Consider the following 6,289-nt stretch of genomic DNA (forward strand, 5'->3'; position numbering starts at 1 on the left):
GGTGGAAGCAGAGCGTAGCCACACCCACCCGCTCCCACCGCTACTCAGATTACAGACACTTCGCAGACATCGCCCCCTAGCGCCTGAGGTGCACAGGCCTGAGCCCAAAGCAGATTCCTTTGAGAGGCAGGGCTGAGAGTCCCCAAGGAAACAGTGTTCCTTCCTTGCAAACACACACACTGAAAAGGCACCTAATGAATCTGGCTCCATTTTGATCTTTCTTGACAACTGGACTCTGATGTGTGCATTTGCCAAAAAGGTGCACAGGCTCAGGGACCAGGGATGCCTTAGGGTGGTGTCCTTCCAGAACTACAGCCAGATTCCCAGAAACAGCATTGAAACCAGAAACAAGACATCATGTCCTGCTCAAAAAGTGACTTCTGCGTATTTAGAATGGTTACCTTAAGAAAATGTTTTTCACGTGAAAAGATGTGTTCCCGCTGGTGATTCAGTCACCGTCCTCCAAGGTCGTGAGCCACTCCTTACTTGTGGTTATCTTGTGGGCAGTTCCACAGACCTACGTAAAGTAGGGAGATGGGCCAGGTACAGAGGTCAGGTACAGGGTGGAGGTCACCAGGGTTGAGAGTCCAGGTGTCCAGCAATGGGCAACCAATTGTAGGGTGGGACCTTGTCCCCAGGGTGACTTTTCCTCCTCTAGCAGATCACTGGTCCTGGGGTTTGGACCCCCTGATCTTCCTTCCTAGAGATAACATCTATGCCTCATTGTATTTCGGCTCCAGGCCCAGATAAGCAACAAAATGCCAGGGCTGACATCAGGACCAGCTGCATTGAATAATGACCCCTGCCCTAGTGCCGGCCAATCCATCAGTGGAGACCACATCCCTGAATGGACACACCTGGAAAGCTACAGAATATTCCATTCAGCTCTTCCCCTGGGACCTCCCCTGAAATCTCCACCCTTAAAACCTTTAGGAAGGAGGACCCAGTGCGCTCTCCCTCCCTGGAGCACACTGTACCTTTCCCTTCCCTTCCATCTCCTCCCCCAGGCAGGTTACCATTAGCTTGCACTCCAATCTCCAAGGGCCCTTCTGTTACCTCCTTAACTCTTTTCCTAAGCCCATTTCTTCTAAGACTTACTTCTCACACCTCTGTAACTTACCCAGTATATGTTCTCTTACCCTTTGGGTCTTGCCCTGTATTCTTACCCAGCCAGAACCAAGCACCAAGGTTGCTGAACCCAGGTTGGGTCTGACCCCACCTGTCAGACACAGGGTGCCATTCTTGCTGCCAGCACAGGGACACTGTTTAATCCAGCAATAATGAGATTTATCAGAAAATGGGGTTCCATCAATGTAAGAATCATTCAAACCTAATGAGAATCTTTATGATTTCATTGCCAGGAGGGAAAATCTCAGTGAGTTGAGATAATGTCCAGAGTAAGGCAGTTTGGTACCTTATTTTATACATTAAAATCAAAGGAGAAGGTCCAAGTGGGTTACATGAAATCCACTGGGGATACATTAGGGAGCTGGGAGGAAGCAAAGCAGGGAAACCCTAGGATAGGCTGAAACGTAAAATGATAGACATATAAATATATATTACATAGCTGGATACAGGACAGTTAATAGTTAATGATTAACATGATAACAATAACAATGAAAGGAGTTATAATCACAGCCCTGCTGCACTGAGGGGTCTTAAACTGGGGAGTCACCCTGACATGGCCAAGGAATGCTATCTTAGATGCAAAAGACAATGGACAGTGTAGGAAAGGGAAAGATTGAGTTTTGTCAGGGAGATCCTAGCCTAGGACATGATTATCTGCCATAAACTGCTTCTAGTTGAAATGGTTTAATTTCAGACCTTCCTTTATGGTTATTATAGTTCTCAAGATTAGCTGATGAAGAAAAGGCTACTGAAAAGAAACTCAGCACTAATATAACCGCATTTTCAAAGTACAATTCCACATCCAAAGACCTACTAAGTAAGGTAGTAGAGTGCACTGTGCTGACGGAAGTGGAATGGATATTTATCTCCCAGGACTTCCATTTCATGATCCTTCTCCTCTAGCCTGAATGAACTTTCTGGAATGCCCCATATATAGATTCTTTTTTCTTTTTAGAATCCAACTCATCTTTCAAGATCCCAGCCAAATAAAACTTATGTTCTCTATAAAACTTGTCCAGACACAAGTCTTTTCTTTCTACTTGAAAACTCCCATGAAACATACTACCCTTAATATTTAGTTGCAATAATTCTTACGCTGCCTTGTATTATTTTGCATGACTACATTGAAGGGGGTGGGCCTACAATAAGTGTCTTCTCTCTGCCTCTCATTTGATGTTCAATAAATACATAATGTCTATATCAAATACACTGTCCAATGGATCTGACAGGAAATATAGTAAATCCATACAAATAGCACCCATCATTCTCTAATTCACATCTGCAGGTGAAAGGGGAAGGGAAGATGCCTCCTGAATACAAATAATTTCTTCATTTTCACCATTAATAACTACATTCCTACCTGTTTTCCTCCAAAGTCGGTTTCCTAGAGATGAGAGCCACAGGTCTGTCTGTGGGACACTGGTGGCTGGCCTGCCTGTTGCAGCTGCTCCAAGTCCCACAGCCCTTCAGAGCCAAGGCAGGGGACCCGCAAAGAGGGGAGATTCGCCCCATGCACCCCAGTGGGATAGAGCAGAGCCCAGGACGCACAAGGAACCAGACGCACGTCAGGTGAAGTACTGAGTTCCAGAAGCAGATGCGCACTGCAGGTGAGCTGCCCACCCGCCTGGGACCCGGACCCGCACAGCCACTGCCCAGCAGCCCACCCTCGTGGGGACCCACATGGAAAATAAGCCTGAAGCTGACTGGTCGAGGACCCCACCCTACCCTGGTGCCTCCTCCGGCCTCCTGCCTGGGCAACTTGGAGTGAGAGTGGCTTCCCCACTCAGTCTCTGCCCAGTGCATTTGGGGCCAGCCTCACCCACCCCCCTCGCTTTTGAGCACTGAAATCCTCCAGCTAATCCCCACTCCCCCGCCACCATTTCCGGAGGCTTGAGACCAAAGCCCCAGCCAGCTGGACCTCTCCACCTCTCCCCAGGACCCTCTTTCATCTCATTGTATTTAGATACTAGAGGCCCAGTGCATGAATTCATGCAAAGGTAGGTTCCCTAGGCTTCACCTGACATACCTCTGGCTCAGTGTGTGTCCTGGGCTCTGCCATCCATCAGGGCCATCAGGGCCTTCCTTAATTGTGCACCGCCCCCTGGTGATCAGTGCACGTCACAGCGAGTGATAGAACTCCTGATCTCCAGGTTGACTTCTCATGGGGACACTTTGCATATTAGCCTTTTATATATACTAGTGGCCCAGTGCATGAAATTCACTGGGGGGGGGGGGGGCCTGTCCCTCAGCCCAGCCTGCACCCTCTCCAATCTGGGACCCCTCAGGGGATGTCCAACTACCAGTTTAGGCCCGATCAGACATCCCTCTTACAATCCAGGACTGCTGGCTCCCAACCACTCGCCTGCCTGCCTGCCTGATTGCCCCTAACCGCTTCTGTCTGCCAGCCTGATCACCCCCTAACCACTCCCCTGCTAGCCTGATCGATTCCTAACTGCTCCCCTGCCAGCCCGATCACCCCCAACTGCCTTCCTCTCCTGGCCTGGTTGCCCCCAACTGCCTTCCCCTGCCAGCCTGGTCACCCCCAACCTCCCTCCCCGGTCCAGTCACCCCTAACTGCCCTCCCCTGCAGGCCTGGTCCCCCCCAACTGCCCTCCCCTGATGGCCTGGTCACCCCTAACTGCCCTCCCCTGCTGGCCATCTTGTGGCTGTGGGCGCTGCCATCTTTGAGGGCGGGACAGTGAATTAGCATATTCTCTCCTTATTGCCTATGGGCGGCTTCATCGTTGCAATGGTGTGAAGGTCAATTAGCATATTCCCTCTTTATTAGATAGGATAGGTTAGTCTCAATGATTCCTTTTCTTTTTTTTTAATATATTTTATTGATTTTTCACAGAGAAGAAGAAAGAGGGACAGAGAGCTAGAAACATCGACGAGAGAGAAACATCGATCAGCTGCCTCCTGCACACACCCCACTGGGAATGTGCCCGCAACCAAGGCACATGCCCCCGACCGGAATCGAACCTGGGACCCTTCAGTCCGCAGGCCGATGCTCTAGTCACTGAGCCAAACTGGTTAGGGCTCAATGATTCCTTTTCTAATGGATCACCAGAATTTCAAAATAATAGTTTTACATTGCTACCAAATAACGAATGTTTTAGGCTTATTTTACTTAACTGAAATATCTTCTTTATTGGGGAAAATTACCCAACAACTGCTATAGGGTTAAGTCAAGGTATTATAAATGTCTATGTTAATCTATTTACAAGTTTTCATTCTAGCACTCATCTTTGATGTCTATTGCACTAATGTCTAATTGAATTCAGGAATTATGGCAAACAGTAGCTCTTCACCTCATAATACATGTATTCTTCCTCACCCCTTGCAGAGAAGTAGGGCCTTGCAATTACTTTTAGGAAATGGAATAAGAGAAAAGTGTGTGTCTCTTCCTGGTATTGGCCTTCAATGCTCAGGGTGGCCTTCAGTTTCTAGTTGTAGTGACCTTCTTTTTCTAGTTGTAGTGACCAGTGCACCTTCTTTTTCTAGTTGTAGTGACCAGTGCTGTGACAACACATGACTGAGGGAGTTAGATCCCTGGGTGGGTAATGGAGCAGAATGCTGCTGGCCTACATTACACTTTACAAGAGTAAGCAACTGAGATTGCCACCACATAGCATGGCTACTCTGATCAGTGCAGGGGTCCCTTGTACCTCAATGAAAGCTCTGCTGAGCATCTTCTCAAGATCTGGAGATAGACGAAGAGTTCAGAGATATACAAAGTAAAAGTTTATTTCCAAATATTGTAAACAATACACATACAGGCATACAAACAGAAGCATGTTCTCAAAGGTTGGAAATTTCACATAATGTCAAACACGAGTATGTGACGTTTTGAAGTCATACAGGGATTGGAAAAGGTAGGTTTACAGCCCTGGCTGGGTGGCTCAGTTTGTTGGAATGTGGTCTCCTACACCAAAAAACTAGTAGATTGGATTCCCTTTCAGGGCACATAGGTTTCAGGTTCGATCCGGTCAGGGCAAGTACAGGAAGCAACTGATTGGTGCTTCTCTCTCACATAGATGTTTCTCTTTCCCTCTCTCCCTTCCTCTCTATATCAATAAACATCATCAGGTGAGGATTTAAAACAAAAGTATGTTTACAGTGGTTAATAAGCAAAATTTTATTTATTACTGTATATATTTGTATCACTACTGTCAACCTGCTTTTGCTCTGGCCTGTACATGAACATTTTATAAAACATGAAACAAAAACAAGATAATTAGAATTCCCCCCCAAAAAATATATAGAAAATAATAAAAAACTAAATATGCGTTTCTTTTTAAAAATATATAAATTTTATTTATTTCAGAAAGGAAGGGAGAGATAGAAACATCAATGATGAGAGAGAATGATCCATTGGCTGCATCCTGCATGCCACCTGCTGGGAATTGAGCCAGCAACCAGGGCATGTGCCCTGACCAGGAATCAAACCTTGACTCCTGGTTCATAGGTCAAGGCTCAACCACTGAGCATCACTGGCTGGCCTAGAATGTGTTTCTTACCGAAACTCCTGACTTAGGTCAGTGAAATCTACAACATAGCCTCTACAGAACTCAGCAAATGCAGAACCAAGCTGCAAGGGGACACCCTGGCCTAGGGAACCAGGGTGTTTTACCACACAGAGCCAGAGGAGGAAGCCCTGGTCGGGGTGCATCATATCTGGAAAGTCCTGCTCACAATGCCAGTGGTGGTGACCAGCTTGCATAGCCAGGCTGGAAGCCATCCAAAATTGGTTTCAAATATTCACACTGATGATAACTCACCACATACCAGAAGAGTATGAAAAAGTTTATAACTCACATGATGAGTTTTGGGGGGAGAGTAGGGTGGATATTAGAGTAAGTCCCAAAATGACTGAGAGCACAGGGGAAAGGGACTAGCTTATGGCGTTCCTGGCGGTTACTGGGTGCTGTTGGTGGAAGCTTGCTTGATTGGAATGTTCCCCCTGCACCTAAGGATGGAGCACATGGACTTTCCCATCAGCTTTCCCAGGTGTAAGGTCAGGGAGGAGAGAAGGGTGCATCCTAAAGGCTTTCAACCTTCAAACATCAAAATTGAAATCAGTATCTTTATTATAAGTATTCCCTTCAATAACAAGGGAAGAAACTAAGCACATACAAAATTGCTTCCAAATTTTTCATCA

Source organism: Eptesicus fuscus, chromosome 6, assembly GCF_027574615.1.
Source record: "Eptesicus fuscus isolate TK198812 chromosome 6, DD_ASM_mEF_20220401, whole genome shotgun sequence".
Lineage (NCBI taxonomy): Eukaryota > Metazoa > Chordata > Mammalia > Chiroptera > Vespertilionidae > Eptesicus > Eptesicus fuscus.